The sequence below is a fragment of the Mus caroli genome, unplaced genomic scaffold (assembly GCF_978045245.1).
Source record: "Mus caroli unplaced genomic scaffold, Mus_caroli_1 scaffold_8, whole genome shotgun sequence".
Lineage (NCBI taxonomy): Eukaryota > Metazoa > Chordata > Mammalia > Rodentia > Muridae > Mus > Mus caroli.
In genome coordinates this window covers 133394315-133417610 of record NW_028227263.1, presented here as the reverse complement: position 1 = coordinate 133417610, position 23296 = coordinate 133394315, and the positions used below count along the sequence as shown (strand labels likewise).

Below are 23296 nucleotides of genomic sequence, written 5' to 3'. Positions count from 1 at the left end.
TTGAGGAACAGCAAAATATCTCCCATCTTTTCCAAGGGGGGAACAGATGACATTGCTGTGTTCTTAAGATCTTATGACAGATCTATTCACCCTAGATACAGGACTCACTGGTTATTGAGTCAATATTTTTTCTACTTCTTTTCAGGTGTTTTGCCCATTTCCAATTCTATGCAAGCACATTTAAAGAATTATAGTGAAACATTTACTGTCAGGAACCCATAAAACCATCTATGACACAAATCTCATTTTGTTTTGTGTTTGTTTTGTTAACATTATTATTTGTTTCTTCCTTTTTAAAATTGACAGCTTTTAGAGTATATCCATCAACTGTTAGCATTTTCCTAAAGTCACAAAACAGATACTAAACTGCTATACTTGAGTCTTTCGGACCATTGTCACCACAATGGCTTCACAGCAGGCACCAGCAAAAGACCTTCAGACCAACAATTTAGAGTTTACTCCAACTGATAGTTCTGGTGTGCAGTGGGCAGAAGACATCTCTAACTCACCAAGTGCTCAGCTAAACTTTTCCCCAAGTAACAATGGCTGCTGGGCAAATCAGGAGCTGCAAAGTCTCTGGAAGATGTTCAACTCGTGGTTGCAGCCAGAAAAGCAGACTAAAAAGCAGATGATTTCTCAACTGGTCTTCTCGCAGTTTCTCCTCACTGGGCACTGCAAGGACAAGTTTGCTTTGACAGAGAAGTGGAAATCCAGTGGCAGAAACATGGAGAGATTCATGGAGAGTCTGACTGATGAGTGCTTGAAGCCTCCTGTCATGGTGAGTTCCTCGGGGACTTAGTTGGAAGGAAAGGCAGAATTATTTGGGTTTGGGGAAAAGTAGGGGGTTTTGTATTGTTTTGTATTGTTTTGTTTTTTTTTCTTTGATTGCTTTCTATGTTGTATTTTACAAATGAGATTATATTCTGTAACAAAAATACTTATACTGAAGAAAAATTATTGCCTCAAATTGCCATGAATGTAGCAGAAAGGAGCCTATCAATTAGGTTTGATATGCACAACTAAGTCTAGTGTATTTACATATTAGTAGAGAGAAATTAGTAGTAGAGAAAGTCCTGGGGTGGATTTTAAGGATGTAGAGGAGATAACTTGTGTGTGAGACCCAGTTCGTTCATGGAGATGTTTACTGAGTATTCATGAGGACTATGTTAGATCCTGCCATGAACATTTCTAAACAAGGTTCACAGTGCTAGCCTGTGATCCGTGGAAGCATGTGGCAAAAATTTGGGATTAAATTGACTAGATGGATTCTCAAACTGGCTATTACATATCATTGATTCTCTGTCTAGAAAACTGAGGTGTCAGAATGATAAAGTTCTGATATTGAAATACGGTTGGTGCTGTATACAAAACAGCACCATACCCATAAAAATTTCTGTGATGCATAATGGTGCTTCAGTATAAACATTCAAATTGGGATAGACCTAATATAGATTTAATTAAGTTGGATGTTTCTCAAAGCCGTGATTTGCAAAATTCTCTGTTATTTACAGAAATTGTGAAGCAGTTGAAAATATTCAACCACACCATACATACATCCCTATATACCAATTGAAAATGTTTCCTATTTCACATATTTTGTTTAGATTTTTATTGGTTTAGTTGTATGGTTCATTTCCTGGTTGCTTGCTTGTATTTGTGATTTGCAACATGGTTTCTTTGTATTTGTTTATTTGTTTGTTTGTATTTTGAGACAGTGTTTCTCTGTATAGCCATGGCTGTCCTGAAACTCACTTTGTAGACCAGGCTGTCCTAAAACTCAGAAATCAGCCTGCCTCTGCCTCCTAAATGCTAGGATTAATGGCGTGTGCCACCACCACCCTGCTGCAGCATGGTTTCTTTATGTAGTCCTCCTTGGCCTTGGAATCAGAGGAATTGCCCTCCCTCTGCTGCTCACGTGTTAGGTTAAATGGTTTTTGGGTTTTGGGTTTGTTTTTTTTAGGTATTGTTTTTGTTTTGTTTTGTTTTTTTGAGACAGGATTTCTCTCTGTAGCCCTGGCTGTCCTGAAATTCACTCTGTATATAAATCTGGCCTCAAACTCCGAAATCCTGTTTCTTCATTCTCCCAAATTCTGGGATTAAAGGCACGAGCCACCACTGCCCAGCTAAATTAAATCTTTTGATCACACCTTGTAAGTTAAGAATTATACTGCATATACTCTTTGAGTTTTATTTTAAGTTTAAAATTTCATACTAAGTACACTGCTCACTTAATATCCAGTCATGTTCTTGAGAGCAGGCCTTGTGCTTCTTTGAGACACTACATTAAAAAAAAAATCAGGTAAAGTTAAGACAATCTGAAAACATGGGCTAGCCAGTTTAAGGAAGGCTTATTCTCCTTCAATGTGTTGACCAGTTAAAGAAACTATGGTTGGCAGAGCACACAGAAACACAACTTTGTGTGTCTCTAGGGACAATGACTCGACATTTGAAAACACATTATCTATAGTAACTTTAGAAGTGAGAATTTGTGAGTGCCAGGAAAGATCAGTAGACTTAAGGCCTAGACAAATGAGCTAATCAATATTCCAGTCTCCCTGTGCTAGCAGGTTGAGGTTAGGTGTCTGCAATCCACATGCTCATGCATAAGAAGAACATGTCTTTCTTTACAGGTCCACGTGTCAATGCAAGGACAAGAAGCCCTCTTTTCTGAAAACATGCCATTAAAAGAAGTCATGAAGCTTTTGAAACAACAGCAATCTGCAACAAGGCCAACACCAGATAATGCTCAGATGCCAGTAGACACCACACAAGATAGATTCTTGGCCACAGGTTAGTTGGTAACCTGGATAAAAGACTCATGTTTTGAGGGGGTCCATTTTGGGTACATTTTCATAGATTGTCTTCTTTCCAAAGGACAAGAAAACAGTGAAAATGAAGGCAACACCTCTTGTAATGCTGCTGAATTAAATGTTGATGAAAGCTGTAGTGGAAATGAAATGGATTCCCTTCTTATTATCCAGAAAGAACAGTACCCTGAGCATGAAGAGGGGAATGTTGTTTGTCAATTCCCTCATGGTGCCAGAAGAGCAAGTCAAGGCAACTCCAGTCATCATGTAGACTTCCTGAGTGCTCTGACTACTACAGATGTCCCCATGGAGGAACAACCAATGGATTTATCTAGAAAAAACATCTCTGAGGACAAGAACAATTGCTATAACACTTCCAGGAATGCTGCTACTCAAGTATATAGCAGTGATAATATTCCCAAGAACAAGACAGACTCCCTTTTCATTAACAAGAGAATATATCATCCTGAGCCTGAGATGAGAGATATTCCTTATGGAGTTCCTCAGGATTCTACAAGAGCAAGTCAAGGAATATCTACATGCCTGCAAGAGTCACTTGGGGAATATTTTTCCGAAAAAGATCCTAGGGAGGTACCAGGGTTGTAGTCTAGGCAAGAGCAGCCTATCTCTGAACCTGTCCTTCTTGGTAAGAATCATGAGGCAAACTTACCATGTGAAAGTCATCCAAAGAGAGTCCTTAGAGATGCCAAACTATACAAGTGTGAAGAATGTTCTAGGATGTTCAAACATGCCAGGAGCCTTTCATCCCACCAGAGAACTCACCTGAATAAGAGTGAATTGCTTTGTGTCACCTGTCAGAAAATGTTCAAACGAGTCTCTGACCGCCGAACCCATGAGATCATACACATGCCAGAAAAGCCTTTCAAGTGCAGCACATGTGAAAAGTCCTTCAGCCACAAGACCAACCTGAAGTCTCATGAGATGATTCACACAGGAGAAATGCCTTATGCCTGTTCCCTATGTAGCCGTCGCTTTCGCCAATCATCCACTTACCACCGTCACCTGAGGAATTGCCACAGATCTGACTGAACTATCTAACATCCTCAGCAGAGACTGGTAGGGCTTCAGCCTCAGTATGTCATCTTCAAACCGAGAAGAATGTTGCTACTAAATTGCACTTACCCAATGATGATATAACATGCTTGTGGATTGCTACTTTTATGTTTTGTTTGTTTTGTTTTTTATTTTTTGTGTGTGTATGTATGTGTGTATAATTTTTTAATCTGTATTTCCATAGTTCTACAGCATAAGTTATTAGAATACTTTGCTGTTAATTCTTGAGTTGCTTCTTGCTTTTAGACAGTGTCCTTCTGTTTGGCAGCTTTATACACCTGTCTTTCTGGCACTAGAGTTTCCAAACATTTTCTGATCTCCACTTTTATTCTCTTTAACACTTGCAAGACAATGAGTTACAGATAAAATATTAGAAATAAAAAGTGGTGCTGTGGAGGATGTAATTTTTAACACTAGGACAAGAAGTGGAAAATATTAAAGTTAGCTTTTTACCAAGTGCCATGCCAGCTTTCAGTAATGTGTGTGGCCCCATTACCTTACAATGAAAGTCATAATTGGAATTTTACTAAAACTCATTTGTTGAGAATTTGGAAAGACGATGATATTACTCATGACATGTCTCAATTACAAGCCCAGATCTCTGCTGTAAGCAAAGCACATGTTGAATCTATTAGCATAGAGGATTTGACTCTGTCTATTAGCTCTGGTTTATGGTCATTAATCCCGGTTAGTTGTTTACATTGAGTTATTCTTGTCATAGGAATAAGTATTATTATTATTATTATTATTTTTCCAGTCATCTTCTGTCTACAGCTCTACAGTCAAAAGAGATAGTTATGAGTTCCACAGATTGAGAATAAAACTTCAACAGAAGGATGCCTTCTACAACCTGTTGTGGAACTCTTGCCCAGAATAACATACTGAGCCATGGTTCTCATGGCGATGTATCTGTTTTGTTTCCTTTTATTCTTTCTCTTATTTATGACATGCTCCTGGTAGCCTAGTCCAAGATTTTAAGGGAGAATGATAGGTAAGAAACCATCTCTTGAGATGGGGTCACTAAAATGACCTTATCCCCAGGAAATCCAACGCTTTTCTTTATAAATCATTTACAAAACATATAATTGTACTATGATAGATAAATCTTTCCCAACAATAAAATTTCATATGGCTACACATTTATCATCAGAAGTGGGTTTTGGTATATGCTTAAGAAAGACTAAAATAAAAAGAATTAAAATAATTTAAATTTATACGTTGAAGATTTATAAAAAAAAAAAAAAAAGGGTCAGGCACTAGATGTTAAAAAAATAATTGACCAAAGACATACTAATCTGCTCTTGGAAATATGCCACTAGCCTTGGATGACTGAATCCATGCTTTCAGAGTTGTAACACTTGGATGATTTCTATAAATAGTAATAATGTCTGTTCTATTTGTGATTCACAGAATACATCTTTTCAGAGTTGTAATGTTTGCTTGATTTTTGTGCTTTATTGTGCCAAATGATAATGATGGTATTTCATATTGCTTCACTGAACATGTCTTCTAAGAGTTGTAATATATATATATATATTTTTTAATGTATAAAAACCCTAGCTTGAGAGCTGCAAAATAGACTCAGATTCAAACTGCCGCTATGTTTGTTTCTGTTTGTCACTGGTGAATCCTTACCCACCCAGCCTTCAAGGACCCACATTCCAGGGACCCCATACTTGATCGGGGTGATCCATGTCAGAGAGGGCCAAAAATTAACACAGAGACTGAAGGAAAGGCCATTCGGAGACGACCCCACTTTGGGACCTTTTCCCACCTGCATACACCAAACAGCCATACTATTCCTGATGCCAAGAAGTGCTTAATGAAAGGAGCCTGATATAGCTGTCTCCTGAGAGGTTCTACCAGCACCTGACCAATACAGATGCAGACACAGCCAACCATCAGAATGAGCCTGAAAATACTAATGGAAGAGTTAGGGGAAGTACTGAAGGAGCTTGCAGCCCCATAAGAAGAACAATATCAACTACCTAGACCACCCAGAGCTCCCAGGGATTAAACCACCAAAGGAGAAGTACACAAGGAAGAAGCCAGGACTCCATATACATATGAAGCAGAGGATGGCCTTATTTGACATCATTGGGAAGGGAAGGCCACTTGATGCACCAGAGTAGGGAGATGTGGAGGGATGAGGTGGGAGTGGTTGAATGGGTGAAGATGTAACCTCATAGAGGCAAGGTGAGGTGACTGAGGGGGGATGGAATGGTTCTCATGGCGATGTATCTGTTTTGTTTCCTTTTATTCTTTCTCTTATTTATGACATGCTCCTGGTAGCCTAGTCCAAGATTTTAAGGGAGAATGATAGGTAAGAAACCATCTCTTGAGATGGGGTCACTAAAATGACCTTATCCCCAGGAAATCCAACGCTTTTCTTTATAAATCATTTACAAAACATATAATTGTACTATGATAGATAAATCTTTCCCAACAATAAAATTTCATATGGCTACACATTTATCATCAGAAGTGGGTTTTGGTATATGCTTAAGAAAGACTAAAATAAAAAGAATTAAAATAATTTAAATTTATACGTTGAAGATTTATAAAAAAAAAAAAAAGGGTCAGGCACTAGATGTTAAAAAAATAATTGACCAAAGACATACTAATCTGCTCTTGGAAATATGCCACTAGCCTTGGATGACTGAATCCATGCTTTCAGAGTTGTAACACTTGGATGATTTCTATAAATAGTAATAATGTCTGTTCTATTTGTGATTCACAGAATACATCTTTTCAGAGTTGTAATGTTTGCTTGATTTCTGTGCTTTATTGTGCCAAATGATAATGATGGTATTTCATATTGCTTCACTGAACATGTCTTCTAAGAGTTGTAATATATATATATATATTTTTTAATGTATAAAAACCCTAGCTTGAGAGCTGCAAAATAGACTCAGATTCAAACTGCCGCTATGTTTGTTTCTGTTTGTCACTGGTGAATCCTTACCCACCCAGCCTTCAAGGACCCACATTCCAGGGACCCCATACTTGATCGGGGTGATCCATGTCAGAGAGGGCCAAAAATTAACACAGAGACTGAAGGAAAGGCCATTCGGAGACGACCCCACTTTGGGACCTTTTCCCACCTGCATACACCAAACAGCCATACTATTCCTGATGCCAAGAAGTGCTTAATGAAAGGAGCCTGATATAGCTGTCTCCTGAGAGGTTCTACCAGCACCTGACCAATACAGATGCAGACACAGCCAACCATCAGAATGAGCCTGAAAATACTAATGGAAGAGTTAGGGGAAGTACTGAAGGAGCTTGCAGCCCCATAAGAAGAACAATATCAACTACCTAGACCACCCAGAGCTCCCAGGGATTAAACCACCAAAGGAGAAGTACACAAGGAAGAAGCCAGGACTCCATATACATATGAAGCAGAGGATGGCCTTATTTGACATCATTGGGAAGGGAAGGCCACTTGATGCACCAGAGTAGGGAGATGTGGAGGGATGAGGTGGGAGTGGTTGAATGGGTGAAGATGTAACCTCATAGAGGCAAGGTGAGGTGACTGAGGGGGGATGGAATGGGCATTTCTGGAGGGGTAAACTGGAAAGGGGATAACATTTGAAATGTAAATGAATAAAATGGTTTTTTAATAAAAGTCCATTCCAGCTATGACCATTTAGAAAAATATTAAGGCCTTCATTATTGATGGGGACTTTGAGAATCACTGCCATTGATTCCTGGCCTGAACTGTAGGGAAAGGCTTTCTGTAAAGTATGCTTCTCAAACAGTGTGTCATAACAACTATAGAACACATATTTCCTCTGGTCTTATAATTTGCAACCATTGGGGAACATGAGAGGGCGACCAACTTTGAGAGAACAGGGAAGAAGGAGAGAAAATGGCTTCCATAGATTACAGTGCCTAAAGCTAACCTGCAAACCAACAGGGCTACAGGGCCTACCCAGCTCAGCCAACTCAAAGATATGCACAGACCACCAAGGCATATGGGCACAAAGCCAGGGAACCTAAAGACCACCTACTGATGTCTGCTATACCCACTGCCACCTAAGGGCAGATTGCATAGGGAACTTATGGACAGCTGCCTACTGGTTATACCACTCCAACTTCCCCCAGGCATTTGGTCGGCCTGCACAAGGATATGGCACTGATGCTTATGACACCAACAATTCTACACTCATCAAAACACAGGCCTTTTACACAGCTCAGTCTGCATATGTCACCCAGGCTGCCTGCGGAGCTTATGATGAGCAGCTAGTAGCCAGCACCCAGAATCCATGCCACCTAAAAGACCACAGAATGGTACCAAGCCCTCTTAGACTAGTCAAACTCAATCTAACACAGGGGGATTATAACCAGCCTAGCCTCGGATACAGATGACTATCCCCAGCTTTTGTCCCCGCCGGCAAGAACACACTCAGGACAACTGGAATCTTCTGCGGCAAAGCTTTATTGCTTACTTCTCAGGAAGATCCCGACCCCAGAAAATGGAGTCCCTTATATAGCACTCAGCCATGACGTTTCAGCACCTGATGTGGCGTGACAGCTCTTGATTCGTTGCTCGCTCATCACACCACTATTACACCCCGAGAATGGGCAGTGACTAGGAGTGAGTTCACTCTCGCACTTGCGCACAAGGCTTGTTTACTAGTTTGTCACAGCTGAGGCCAGCGCCATCTTATAATGGTGATTGCTCGCGGCACGCACACGGCTCTCCACAGCGATTGCTCGCTGCATGGCTTTCCACATCTCCCCCTTTTTATTTTATTAAATTGAGGCTGGACTAGGTCTGTGTAATTATGCCCATCCGCTGTGGCTCCTGTCTTAGGTCGTTCCTCCAATGTCTCAGCCTTTCCTGTCATAGGGTAACCCTATCGCCACTGGGCCCCGTGTCTTAGGATGATCTGTGCATGAGGAAAGTTGCCCTTCCCTGGATACCACAGTGCTATGTGACAGTAACTACTAAATGACCTAGGGCGAACTCTACAAAAGAGGCCAGCCACCAATGTCAACTAATTTTTGAGCATAGATAGCCAGATTTCGGGGGAGGCGCCTTGCTCAATGGCAGCAAGTGCTTGAGCTATCACAACCTTGTCACGTGTTTGTTGGGTTCTGAGCTTGCAAACCAACCAGAGCATGAACACAAGTCCACAGCAGGTGGCAACACCAAATAAACCCACCCCCACCCATTCCTTAAAATAAGAAAATGCAGATGAAATCCAGGAGGAGAGGCCCTCTGTCAATGACAGGTCCACTCGCATTGAGTTGATCTTTAAAATTGCCACCCTCAGGGCCTCAAGAGTCTCATCGAATCCCTCAGACCAATTTCCTGCAAGATACAAGGAAAGCTGTCTAGACAGATTAGCTGCATAAGTAAAATTTTCATATTGGACACTGGTAATACACAGAGCTTCCAGTTTTCTTTCACAACCCAACTGGGCCATCTGGTATAGAACTCCTATCTGTTCTTCTGCCAGGTCAAGGTGCTGATTCAATATCATCAGCCCTCCCTTTAACTTGGTACTAGCAGAAGTTTGGACAGTGATGGCATCAGCCAGATCTGCTGAAAGCTGATTTAATTTTGTGCCTGATTGAACCGTACTAGTCATAGCATACCCTGCAGCTGTAGCAGCAGCTGCACTGGCTGAAATTGCTATGATCACGGCAGCAGTAATTCCAAAATCTCTTTTTTGTCGAAACAGAGATAAGGTGGAGGGTGTTTCCACCGGAACAGGGATCCAACGTGGGATCCATGCTACCATGGCACGGGTGTTCTTTGTTACGTCCCAACATTGAGAAATCCAACAAGAATCATTGGAACAGACTTCAAATGAATCATTTGAAAGAATAAACAAGAAAGGGGGGTAAACACAGACTGGGGTAGATGGATAATTAATCTGGTTTACCAAAGTTTTATTGAACCCAGTGATCTCTACACTGGTATTAGTATATCCATAAGAATCCTGGGAGGCAGCATGTATTCCCCAATACTGAGCAAATCTTGAGATGCCAGTAAAAGAAGCCTTTCCAACTGCTCCTCCCTGGATAAAGATCAAAGGATTGAGCTCTGTACAACTGCCATTGACTCCACAAAGCACCCACTTGTGAAAGGGATGCATTCTAAAGTCCTGTATGAAAAGTCCCTCTTTCATAACAAATTCCTTCTCTGGATCATCTATCATGTTGGGAGAAAAGGAAAAGGTTTTACTCTGATCTGCCCAACGAGTGATGGAGGATTGACAATCAGACCAAGGCAGTATCAGCCCTTCATCTTCCAAGCTACAATGAGGGGCTATTTTTGGTTGGTGGGGACGTTCTTTGTCTGAAAAGTTAGGTGGTAGAAATGTACCATTAACCCAAATTGCCTCCTGCCAAAAGGTCCGATTTGTAAAGGTTATATCTGCATTGGAAGTATCTTGGGTTGTGCTTACCCAACCTCCTCGGTGCTCATTAAACTTCCCCAAAGCTCGAGCTGTGAGGTTGATACATTTTCCTGGTCCATTAATTTGAAAACATAAAGAACCCTGTTCTAATAAAGAGCGATTTTCCCCTAATGGTGCTCTGGTGGGATCATAGGGTAGATATGGCAAATCTAATGTTTTATTAGTAGTAAAGAATTTTGGAAAAACTATAGCATTATGGCGAACTGGCATTGGTTTAGGGAAAGTCGAGAGAATGGCCCATCTCTGTTCGCCCCTCATACTAGGAACCTGAGACAAGTTCAGCATTGTCAGGATCAGGAGCAGTCCTCGGGAGGTCTGCATCTTCTGCACCATCCTTGATGAATATCTTGCGGGTGAGTCGTTCCGGCAGCCAAAATGGGTTGTCTTCACTCTGTGGAAAAACACAAACAGCTCCCCTGGATCTTATCAAAATAGGATCTGGGCCTTTCCACAGACCAGTTAAGACATCCTTCCATTTGACCATTTCTTTTGGTCTATCAGGGTCTGAGCTATGTCAATCAGCTGCAGAGTGACCTTGTTCATCAAGATTCAAAAAATTAAGTGTAAAGAGTGCCATAGATACAGCTACTCTTGGCACTGAGGGCAGAGTCTCATCAACTCCCCCTTTTTGTTTTATAAGATAAGACTTAAGTGTACGGTGTGCACGTTCCACAATGCCTTGTCCTTTAGGATTATAAGGGAGGCCAGTCAAGTGAGTGACATCCATTTGACGACAAAATTGCTGAAATTTAGTAGAGGTATATGCTGGCCCATTATCAGTTTTAAGAATTGTGGGCTTGCCCCAAGCACTCCATGCTTCTAAACAGTGCTGTATAACATGAGAGGCTTTCTCACCTGTTAAAGGTGTAGCAAACATAACACCAGAGCAGGTGTCAATGGAAACATGTAAATATTGATTTCTTCCAAAGGAGGAAATATGAGTGACATCCATTTGCCAGACCTGTAATGGTCTGATGCCTCGGGGGTTTACCCCTACATGAGGAGTAGGCAGAAATTGACAACAGTTTTGACATTGGGTGACAATGTCACGAGCTTCTTTCCTAGTTAAAGTGAAACGGCGGTGTAATGTTTCAGCCGTCACGTGGAAGCGTTTATGAAACTCCCTTGCAGCCTCTGACTGCGAGGACAGAGCAGCAGCCACGATTCTAGTAGCTTTGTCTGCCAAGTCATTTCCATGAGACATGGGGCCAGGAAGGCCAGAATGAGCCCTAACATGAGTAATATACACAAGATGTCTTCTATGTAACAAGGCTGACTGAATTTGCTGAAAAATGTGAGCAAGCTTGCTAGAGGGTCTAATTAAGCCAGCAACTTCAAGCATATTAACTGCATTGACCACATATGAAGAGTCAGATACAATATTGAGCGGTCCCGGAAAAGTTTCAAGGACTTCTAGAGCTACCAAACACTCTACAACCTGGGGTGATGTCTCATTATATTGTTTAGATGTTACTTGGCCATTTACTACATATGCACCTATGCCAGATTTGGATCCATCTGTATACATTACTACCCCATCCGGAAGTGGGTGTTTGGCTGTTATTACTGGAAACACTATGGCTTGACTTAAGGCAAATTGTAAAATTGGATGTTTTGGATAATGATTATCAATTTGTCCTGAATAAGAGGCAACCAAGACTGCCCAATCGTTAGTTGTTGCTGCCAGGGTTTGAACTTGAGTAGAAGTGTAAGGTACGATTAGCATATGAGGTTCTTTCCCAAAATAAGTAATAGCTGCTTTTATCCCCCTAAGTGCAAGTTGAGCAACTGCATTAGGATACCACTCAATGATTTTTGCAGGGGAAGCATTAGGATGGACCCACAATAAGGGTCCTTTTTGCCATAAGACTGCTGTTGGTAACTGTGCAGTTTTTAATATGCACAATTCAAATGATTTTGACTCCTCAATGCGTTGTAATTGAGCATCTTGTAAGGCCTTTTCTACCGTTTGTAAAGCTTGACATGCAGCTGGGGTAAGTGCTCTGTGGGAGGAGATGTGGGTATCTCCCTCTAATATGTCAAATAAGGGCTTTAATTCTGCTGATGGAATTTTCAAAAATGGTCTTAGCCAATTAATATCTCCTACCAATTTTTGGAAATCATTCAAGGTATGTAGGTGATCTTTGCGAATCTCTAATTTTTGAGGAACAATTTTGTCAGGATAAATGAGTGACCCTAGGAAGGCTCCCATTTGAGCAACTTGCACCTTTTCAGTGGCCACCTGCAATCCCCATTGCCCTAACGTTTTTATTAATATAGGGTATGCATCTTGCAATAATTGTGAATTTTTATGGCAAATCAAAATGTCATCCATATAAATTATCACCTGTAATGATGGAAAATGCTCTCTAACTGACTTAAGTGCCAATTGCACATACAGTTGACACATGGTGGGACTATTCGCCATCCCCTGAGGTAGGACCTTCCATTGGTATCTTTGATCCGGTTCTAAATGATTAATGGCTGGGATGGTAAATGCAAATCTTTGCCTATCTTGAGGGCATAAAGGTATAGAGAAAAAGCAATCTTTAATATCTATAATTATAATTTCCCAATTTTTGGGTAAGGCAGAAAGCAATGGTAGCCCTCGCTGAACTGGTCCAAATAGACGCATTTGTGCATTAATAGCTCTAAGATCATGTAATAAGCGCCATTTGCCTATTTTTTCTTAATTACGAAAATAGGTGTATTCCAGGGTGAGGTAGAGGGCTCTAAATGACCTAAGCGTAGCTGTTCAGAAATTAGTTTTGTAGCTGCTTCTAACTTTTCAGAGGAGAGAGGCCATTGAGGAACCCATACAACTTCCTCTGTAAGCCATGGTATGGGCATGGAGCCCTCAATGGCCCCTAGAAAAAACCCAAACCTTGTCTCCCATTATTACCTTTTTGAGGGATAGGTTCAAGTTTACCCTGCTCTCCTTTCCCTAATCCCCTTCCTTCTTTATAGCCCATTTTCTTCATTATTTGAACAGCTTGTGGCGAGTATTCATTAGTCAAGGTCAGTCCTAGTGCCTGTAAGATGTCTCTCCCCCAGAGATTTACTGGGAGTGGTAAAACATAGGGAGTGAATCGTCCTGTTTGACCTTCAGGAGCTGTCCAGCTCAAAGAACGGGAACTAATAGTGGGACAGGACTGATAACCTAAACCTTGCAAAGAACGTGATGACTGAGTAACGGGCCAAGTTTTTGGCCACCATTGGGAAGAAAGGATACTTTTATCTGCTCCTGTGTCTAAAATCCCTTTAAATTGTTTTCCTTCTATAACTAATTCTAAGAATGGCCTGGAGTCAAGAGGCATCACTAAGTAAGCAGAATCATTTCCAGTAGAACCAATCCCTCTGGTAGCTCGAGGGACACCAGAGGAAGGAAAACAGCCATGTAGGCTTGGCAAAATTATTAACTGAGCTATTCTATCCCCTTGTGAAATAGAAAAGACACCCTGAGGACAGGAACAGAGAACTTGAAGTTCCCCTTCATAGTCTTGATCTACGACTCCAGGGTGAACAATAAGACCTTGTAAGGTAAGGGAGGCCCGGCCCAATATTAGGCCAACACTCCCGGATGGCAGAGGTCCTTTATAGTCAGTAGGAATAGGCTGTACCCCCATTTGGGGCATTAGCATGAATCGGGTGGTGGTACGGAGGTCCAACCCAGCTGATCCTTCTGTTGCCCTGCGGACTGTGGGGTCCACCTTTTGCCTGTCGAGGTCCCATATGTTTTCGGGCCCTGAGACCTGAGGGCCCTGTACTGGTTTTTTGGAATGGTCTCATTATCTACTGCTTGAGGGAATCCTGGCTGCAGGGGCCTGCCTCGAATGTCCCTGACTGAACGACAATCTCTAGCCCAATGATATCCTTTTCCACACTTAGTACACAGTCCTGGTGCTCTCCTTTTGACAAGGGCTCTACAGTCCTTTTTTAAGTGTCCCGGTTTGCCACAATTATAGCAGAGTTTGAGCTCAGCCATGTCAGGGCGTTTTTGCCCTTGTAGAATGGCAGCTGCTAAACCTGCATTAGTGAGTGGCCCTCCAAGCTCACGGCAAACCTTCAACCAGTCCTGCAGTCCCTTGCTCTTTCTAGGTGTAATAGCCGCCCTGCATTCCTGGGTAGCCTGTTTATAGATCAACTGTTCAATTAAAGGCATAGCTGTCTCTGGATCCCCAAAAATTCTCCCTGCCGCTTCTGTCATTCTAGCCACAAAATCTGAGAATGACTCCTGTGCACCCTGGGTAATCTTGGTCAAATGCCCACTTGCCTCTCCCTTCTTAGAGAGTGCCTTCCATGCCTTAACTGCAGCAGCTGAGATCTGAGCATAAGCTCCCCAATGGTAATTTGTCTGGTTATTAGCGTGTTGTCCCTGACCTGTAAGCAACTCAAAAGTCCATGTTCCTTGGTCCCCTTCAACATTGGCATTGGCCCTTGCCTGTGCTTGGCAGGAGTCTTGCCACAAAGCTTTCCATTCTAAATACATTCCCATGTTAGGAGATGCGGCTTTTACTATGGTCATCCAATCGCCAGGGGTCATTGCCAGAGTCGCAAGCCTTTCGACTTGGGCTACAGTAAAGTTGGCATTGACTCCATAGTTACGAACTGACTCTGCTAATTCTTTAATCTGTATATACTCCACTGGGGCATGAACGCGTCCGCCCTCTGCACCTTCAAAGACTGGGAACGCTTGCTGCACTTTTCTCTGTTCCTCTTTTGAAATGAATGAGTCTGATTGATACCTCTGCACGTAGGGCGGAGGTGTACTAGGACCCAGAGGTTGCGGATCTGAAGATCGCATAGTGATTTGACATTTGTCTCTAGCTACTTTTGCTTTCTTTATGTTATTCTGTGACTGATTAGCTCGTCTTTCATCTGGCTGGTATCTTTTGTCCTCTAAGTCTGTCTCCTCAGAGGAGCTAAGTTCCTTATCCAATTCTGAGCTACTGACAGCTAGTGCCTTAAACTCATCTAATGGCGGGTAGAGGCTCCTTTCCTTATGTGCCTCTCCAGTTCTTTCTCTCTTCTTCTCTCCCTTTCCATCCCTTTTTCTAATCTCTCCCAAGGCATTCTTTCCTTTATATCTCTTTTCCTTGGGCTCAAGGCCCGTGGAAAGGCCTAAATTCTTCGGTGCACCTTGTTTCGTCCCAACTTTCAATCTCTCTCCCCACTCTGCCTCTGATAGACTGTCTTGAATTTCGTCCAAAATCTTCTGCCCTGCTTCTACCATTTGCTGACAATCCTCATCTGTTAAGCACGATCTCACCAATTTCCATAAAGGCATGATCCCTGCTTTAAGTTTGCCGTTCTGCTGTTCCCTAACTAGATCTCCTTTCAGTTTGTCCCAAGAGGTGACAGTTAACGAACCTGAGCAAGCATACCATGGTGCCACACGGTCTACCTCCCTGACAAATGCCTCTATATTCTTAGTGGTGATTTTTAGGCCACACTGCTTCAGGACCGACCTTAACGCCACTACTACAGAGTGAGAAATTCCCATACTGCCGCTATCCAGTCCTGACTGTGACTGAAACTAGTCGCTGTCCAGGCACTGTCCAGGTGCTGTCCGAGCCTGACTGCGACTGGGCACCAGTCAGCAGTTCCAGCGGTGGAAACAAAACGAAACTGAAAGGGAAAGTGCAATCGCCGTGCAAACAATCAAAAGTGCATCTAACTCTGGAGAAATTTCAAGACTATACTTACCTTGCAGAGCTGTAATGTCCCGCAGTTCTGGTTCTGTCCCGCGAACGAGGGATCTTCCTTGCGCCGGTGTGATGGTATAAAGTCCCCGGGTCTTCGGCGCCACTTATCCCGAGCTTTTGTCCCCGCCGGCAAGAACACACTCAGGACAACTGGAATCTTCTGCGGCAAAGCTTTATTGCTTACTTCTCAGGAAGATCCCGACCCCAGAAAATGGAGTCCCTTATATAGCACTCAGCCATGACATTTCAGCACCTGATGTGGCGTGACAGCACTTGATTCGTCGTTGCTCGCTCATCACACCACTATTACACCCCGAGAATGGGCAGTGACTAGGAGTGAGTTCACTCTCGCACTTGGGCACAAGGCTTGTTTACTAGTTTGTCACAGCGGAGGCCAGCACCATCTTATAATGTTGATTGCTCGCAGCACACGCACGGCTCTCCACAGCGATTGCTCTGCTCGCTGCACGGCTTTCCACAGATGACCATTATCGCCAAGCACTCATGAGATATACTAGGCAGCCAGTTATAACACCTCCATCATATCTTACCTTGTATATGGTCACCTTTATAAGACTTGCCTTGGTCAGTCATAGTGTCTGTTCACAGCAGTACAAGTTTAACTAAGACAGAAGCTGGCACCAGGAGTGGGATATTGCTAATGTAGGCCTGACCTTATTTATTTATTTATCTATTTATTTATTGGAAGAATGTGGATCTGGGTACTTTGGATTTGGAATGCAGTGGAATGCTTTAAATAGGGCAAAAGGAACGAAAATATTAAGAATATGGAATGATTTGTTACTGAGAAATAGTGTGAAATATGCAGACTTGGTCTAAGAGTTTTCAGGGGAGATTTTCAATATGTGTCCTAAAGAGTGCTTTTGTGATATTTTGGGGACGAATGTGGTCCAATTTTGCTCTTGTTTTAAGAGCCTGTGTGAGGCTAAGGTGAAGAAAGTCAGATCAATTAAATTGATAAAGAAATCTCAGAAATGCCCATCATAGATTTTTTCCCTCTGGTTAAGTTTAAAAAAAAAAGCATTTTAAAGAAACATGGTAAGCTGAGAAAGGAAAAATCGAAAATATATAATCTGAGTATTAAAGGGGTACCCGGAAGTGAAATGGAGCTAAATTCAGTGTTCATGATATTAAATTGGACTAAGGGAGTAGTGCCCTTGTGGCAAGAACCTACCCAAATACATTTAGATCCAAGCATGGTGGTACACATACTTAATCCCAGCAGACAAAGCCGAACAGATCCCTGAAGAAGGACACCCTGAGACATAGTATGTTCTAGGTGGAGAAAAAAAAAAAAAAACTTAAATCCAGGTGTGGTGGCACACACTTTTAATCCCAGGAGTCAGGCATTCTGATATTTAAATTCAAGGTCAAATACAGAGCATGATACAGGACAGCCAAGCTTAGGCAGTGAAGAAGTTAGAAAAGAGGAAGCTAGTGATAATGTAATAGAACAAGAGAACCATGTTCAAGATGTTGCAATCAACAGAACATAGCGGCTTGGGACATGTTTTTCAAACTGTATAGTCAAGAGGAGAGGAGACTGCTACTGGTTAGCCCAAGCTAAGGAATTAGTGGTGACCAGCATCACTGGGGTGAAAACTTCTGGGATGTGTATACAGAGAGCACAAAATCATGGTCCAGAGATAGCCGAGGTTGTTTGTCATGCTGCAGCTATACTTGGTGTGTAAGAGTCACACAGGTTGTACTGGTTTTGAATGCATGAAGGGGTCATGAATATCAGCTGAGGCTTAGCACTGTGAGAAGCCATTGAAGGCCACTGGTGAAGTTTTAGCTGCAGTTGAAGCTGATATCCTGGGACTGATGGGGTCTTGCAAAGGATTTGAAGCTTGACATCATGAAGAAAGCCTATAAGAGGTTATTGGTGAAGCCTAGTTGCAGTTAAATACCCCAGCATACTGGAGAATCCAGTCCCATGGGATGCTCACCAAGAACAAAAGCAGCAGTGGAGTGGATGTACCTGAGCTTGGAGTGATACAGATAACAGAGCTGGCGACCTGACATCTGCCCTTAGGAGTAGCCCAGAAGATCATGTATGGATCCTGGTTTCAAAGAAGCTGTAACATCCAAGTTGCCTCAGAGACCCAAGATTTTCAAGGTACCAGAGCCAATGGATATCTCCTCAGTAATGCTGGTAACACAGAATGGAACCAGCTCAGGAAAAGAAGTTTGTTGCCATCAACAAAGATGAAAAAGGTGTTTCAGAACTGGCAACTGCTTTGACATCAGACATGAAAATACAAAGTTTAATTTGCATAGCTGGTTCCTGTCTTGATTTGGAGACTAAAGATAAGTGATTGGCTGGGTCTCAGTAGAGACTTTGAACCTTGGAATTTTAAAATTGATACTGCTGTACACTATGTGGACTTTAAAAGTTGGACTAAATGTACTTTTTTATTTTATATGACTAGCTATGGCCTCCATAGACTCATAGTTGAATGAGCCTATTGGAGTCACATTGTGGAATGTCATAGTTTGAGTATGCTTCTTCCATGGAATAGCACTTTTTGGAGGCCTATCCATGTTGGAATAGGTGTGTTGCTGTTGAAATGGGATTCAAGAAGCTCATTCTAATTGCCTGAAAGTCAGTCTTTCACTACCAGTCTTCAGATGAAGATGAAGAACTCTCTGTTCTGCCTGTACCATGCCTGCCTAGAAGCTTTCATGCTGCTACATTGATGATAATAGACTCATCCTCTAAACCTGTAAGCCAACCCCAATTAAATGTTTTTTGTAAGACGTGCCATTGTCAGGGTGTTGGTTCACAGCAGTAAAACACAAAATAAGACAGTTACTCGCCTCAGACAAGAACCTATAACCAGGCTAAAAATCAATATAGCCAACAGAGTAGCAGCTATGGGCACCAGAGTTCTTTTCAAAAGAACCACTCCAGTGGCATGGGTATTTATGGGTAGAAATATGGAGAATTTTCCTGACAAGGGGATAACCAGAGCTTAAGTGACCCTGATAACTGTGGCAGGAGAGGAGGGAGGTTTGATTTTAGAAGCATTAGCAAAAGTGGGCAGGGAGGAGTGCAATGGGTACTGTGGAAATCAAGGTGTCTTCAATAAGACTGCTGGACCCATGATTGAAGGACCAGATCTTGATCAAGGCTTTGCTATAGACCTCGATGAAGACTCTGACAACAGTGAAATTTATGTGCAAGGATTAAGTGACAATGTGACTTTGGATGATCTGAAAGGCTTCTTTAAGCAGTGTGGGACTGTCAAGATTAACAAAAGAACTGGACAAGCCATGATCAATATCTGCATGGACAAGGAAACAGGAAAGCCTAAATGTGATGCCACAATGTCCTACAAAGCCACACCATCTACCAACAGTGCCATGGAATGGAGATGGAAAAGATGTTCAATGAAGCAAACATAAAGATTTTCTAGCCCGAAAGAAGCATCTAATGAACAGGGTGCAGGGTGGCATGCAATCATGTGAGGGCAGAGGGATACCACCACCGCTTCGTGGAAGTTCTGGCTCCCAGGTGGTCCTGGAGGAACCTTGGTTTATATGCCAGGACATGGAGGAAGTAGCAGTACCTCCTCCACAAAAGGGTCTCTGAGGCTCAAGAGGGAATCCCTTTGGAAGGCAAAATGTCCAGCAGAAAGCAGTGTCTGGCAGTGTCTCAATCTGGGCTGTGGAAACCAAATTTCACCTGGAGAACAGAATGCAACCAGTATAAGGCCCCTAATGCTGAGGGTTCCTCCCTCCACCATTTCAGCCTCAGGGTGGTAATCATAGCTGAGGCAGCCCTGGTGGCATGTAAGGAGGAATAGTTGGACTGTGGGACTGACTGCGATTATCATAGCTGAATATTCAGAGGTGGTAGAGGTAGAGACACATAAGACTTCTGAGGAGGCCTCAGCATGGACTAGGTTGGTTTTGGTACAGGAAGACAAGGTAGTCCTAGTGGCCCTCCTGGACCTTTATTGGATCAGACTGAAGGAACAGGCAGACTTGGAGGTCCTGGGAATTTGGATAAACATGAGCACCATCAGCAACACAGAGACTGGCCCTACTAGAGACATGCAGAGCTGCATTGATGACCAGATTTAGTTTTTAAAATAGAAAATGTTTTAAATGTATAATTCCATGTTTATAATGTTAGTGAGAATATTATGTTTATTCTTTGCTTGTACTTTTTATTTTTATCATTTGTGAAGAAACATTAAAACAAGCTAAATAGTGAAAAGATCCACAGCCATATGCATTTTTAATTGTTACAGTGGTAGTTTTGCTACTGAGTAGAGTCTAAGTGTTTGATACCACCAGAAATCTATGTATTCCATACTCATAAACCATGGATTAAAAATCATCACTATAGAGCAAGTCACAAATCCAACCAGGAAAATAATGTGTACCCCAATAAGAGTTATGCTAACAATGTGGCAAGGGTAGTATTACTAAAATGGACATTGGTGAAGTTCACAGTGTAAAAAGCTCGATAACTTTATTTCTCCAACATCTTGAATGCACTCAGGAGCTACAAAATGTAACCCAACAGTTCTGAATTCTCTGAGTCAATATGAGCTTGATTTCTCATGTCCCATCTCCAAAGTTTGTGATACATTCAGCAAGAAGGACTTGCTATTACATTCTGGTTGGTAGTCAGGTTCAATGACAATTGTGTGAATTATTGTGGGTGTCCCCACATACTCAGAACAAATACATAAAAGAAGGTATTCTACCTACACGTTCTTTGTCAGCGACTTATGGTTTCTGAGATGAATGTAACACTGTTAAGGATAAGCCCAAAGAAAGACTCACACAGACAAGCATACAAATACTGTCCATTTTCACTTTTGATCATCCTAAGTGTTGTTCCCTTCTTTCCACCCTCATCTCTTTTCCCAGTTTGTATAATGGGAAGTAGTCTTCAGAGATGATTAAAATATACCATGAGCATAAATATTTGAGAGATTGCATATACATATATGTATATATCCATATATGTAGGTATGCATCCGTGTGTGTCTGGATGTACTTATGAGTAATATATATATATATATATATATATATATATATATATATATATATACACATATATATATAATGTATAATGTGTTGGGAATTTTACATTAACATTGGTATATATGAATTTATCTCCTCATATTAACATTCATTTTGCATTAGAAACCTGAGCCATTTTGAACTTAAAATATATACTTTCATTGAAATATGTATTTTTAAATCTTTTTGTATTACTTTTATATTTTTATAGTTCAGTCAGTGCCCTCTCATTCCCTTAACCCATTCCTCCTCCATTGTCTACAAGAGGATATCTCCATCACCTCCTGCAATGCCTTCTAACTCCCTGGGGCCTCAAATCTCTCAAGGGATAGGCTCCTCTTCTCCCACTGAGACCAGACCTGTCAGTCCTCTGATGTATATGTGTCCAGAGCCTCAGAACAGTTCATGTATAAGCTGCCTGTTTGGTGGCTCAGTGTCTGAGAGATTACAGGGGTTAGTTGAGACTACTGGTCTTTCTATGGGGTTGCCCTTGTCCTCAGCTTCTTCCAATCTTTCCCTAATTCAACAACAAGAATCCCTGACTTAAGCCCAGTGATTGAATGTAAGTACCTGCATCTGTGTCAGTTAGCTGCTTGTTGGTCCCCTTAGAGGACAACAAAGCTAGGCTCCTGTCTGTAAGCACACCATAGCATCAGTAATATTGTCAGGCTGTGGAGCCACCCCTTGAAATGGACCACACTTTGGGCAGGCCACTGGACCATCTTCCCTCAGGCTTTTCTCCATTTTTGTTCCTGTGGCACATTTAGACTGGAACAATCCTAGGTCAGAGTTTTTGACTGTGGATGGCAACCTCATCCCTCCACTCAATGCCCTGTCTTTCTAATGGAGGTAGACTCTACAAGTTCCCTCTCCCCACTGTTGGGCATTTGATCTAAAGTTCCTCCCTTTGAGTCCTGAGAGAATCTCACTTCCCAGCTATCTGGTACCTTCTAGAGGGTCCACCCACATTTATCACCCCTAAGTTTGCATACGTCTATTTGTTTTTTCAGGGCTTCTATCCTGTATCCCCCTGCCCCATACCTGATCATGTGCCCTTTTCCCCTCTCCCTTCCTCTGTGTCCAGTGATTTCATTCTTCTCCCTCCCAAGTACAACTAAAACATCCTCCCTTGCACCCTTCTGCTTGTTAACCTTCATGACTTCTGTGGATTATATTCTATGTATTCTGTAATTCTTTGGGTAGTATCTACTTCTTAAGAAGGACATACCATGCATTTCCTTTCGATTTGAGTTAACTCCCTCAGGAGTATATTTTCTAGTTCCATCCATTTGCCTTCAAAACTCATGATGTCAAAAGGATCCAAAAGGATCCGACCCACAGGTTGAGAACACCTTTGAGCTAGAACTTTTGTACTGAAGGGAATCTTAACTGAGAAAATGCCTCCATAAGACTGGGCTGAAGGCAGACAAGCTTATAGTGCATTTTCCTAATTAGTGACGGATGGATGATTAGTGATTATGGGTGGTGTCAATCCTGGTCCTAATTCTATAAGAAATAGGTCGAGCAAGCCAAGAGAGCAAACCAGCAAGCAGCAGCCCTCATGGCCTCGGCTCCTGCCTCTAGGTTCCTGCCCTGTTTGAGTTCCTGTCCTGACAGCTTTCGATGATGAACATGATCTGGAAATGTAAGTCAAATAAACCCTTTCTTCCCTATGTTGCTTTGGTCATGGTGTTCCATCATAGCAATAGAAGCCATAACTAAGACACCTGGTATCAGCGAGGCTGAGGCAAATAAGCTGCTCTGCCACAAGTCTGAGGCCAAGGTGGGTTACACCATAAGTTCAAGGCCAGCCTGGGCTATAATGTTAGACCTTGTGTTTACAAACAAACAAACAAACAAACAGCACAATAACAAAGCATACTTGGTGTAGTGGAATACTCCTTTAATTCCAGAAGTCAGGAAGAGAGGAAAGTGGACCTTTGAGTTCAAGGACATCCTAGTCAATACTGTGGCCCTATTTCAAAACAAACAATAACATATGCCCTCTCCCAAAAAAAGAAAAGCAGGGCAGGCTGACAGACACTTGCCTCCAAGCCAGACTTTGATCCCCAGTATAAGTGGTAGGGAGAAGTGACTCCTGCAAGCTGTCATCTGAGCTCTATGAATCCCAGCACAAGTGTGCACACTCACACACAAGCATGTTATAGGGCTGGCGAGATGGCTCAATGGGTAAGACCACTGACTAAGTTCA

At 42.1% G+C, this 23296-nt stretch overlaps 3 pseudogenes; all 3 read left to right on the top strand.

Moving 5' to 3' along the window:
• Positions 1-403: 403 nt before the first annotated feature.
• Positions 404-3857, top strand: LOC147003597 (zinc finger and SCAN domain containing protein 4C-like; annotated as a pseudogene).
• Positions 3858-7752: 3895 nt separating this feature from the next.
• On the top strand, positions 7753-8252 carry LOC147003596 (RNA-binding protein EWS pseudogene; annotated as a pseudogene).
• A 10605-nt stretch (positions 8253-18857) lies between these two features.
• On the top strand, positions 18858-20096 carry LOC147003595 (RNA-binding protein EWS pseudogene; annotated as a pseudogene).
• The last annotated feature ends 3200 nt before the right edge of the window (positions 20097-23296 follow it).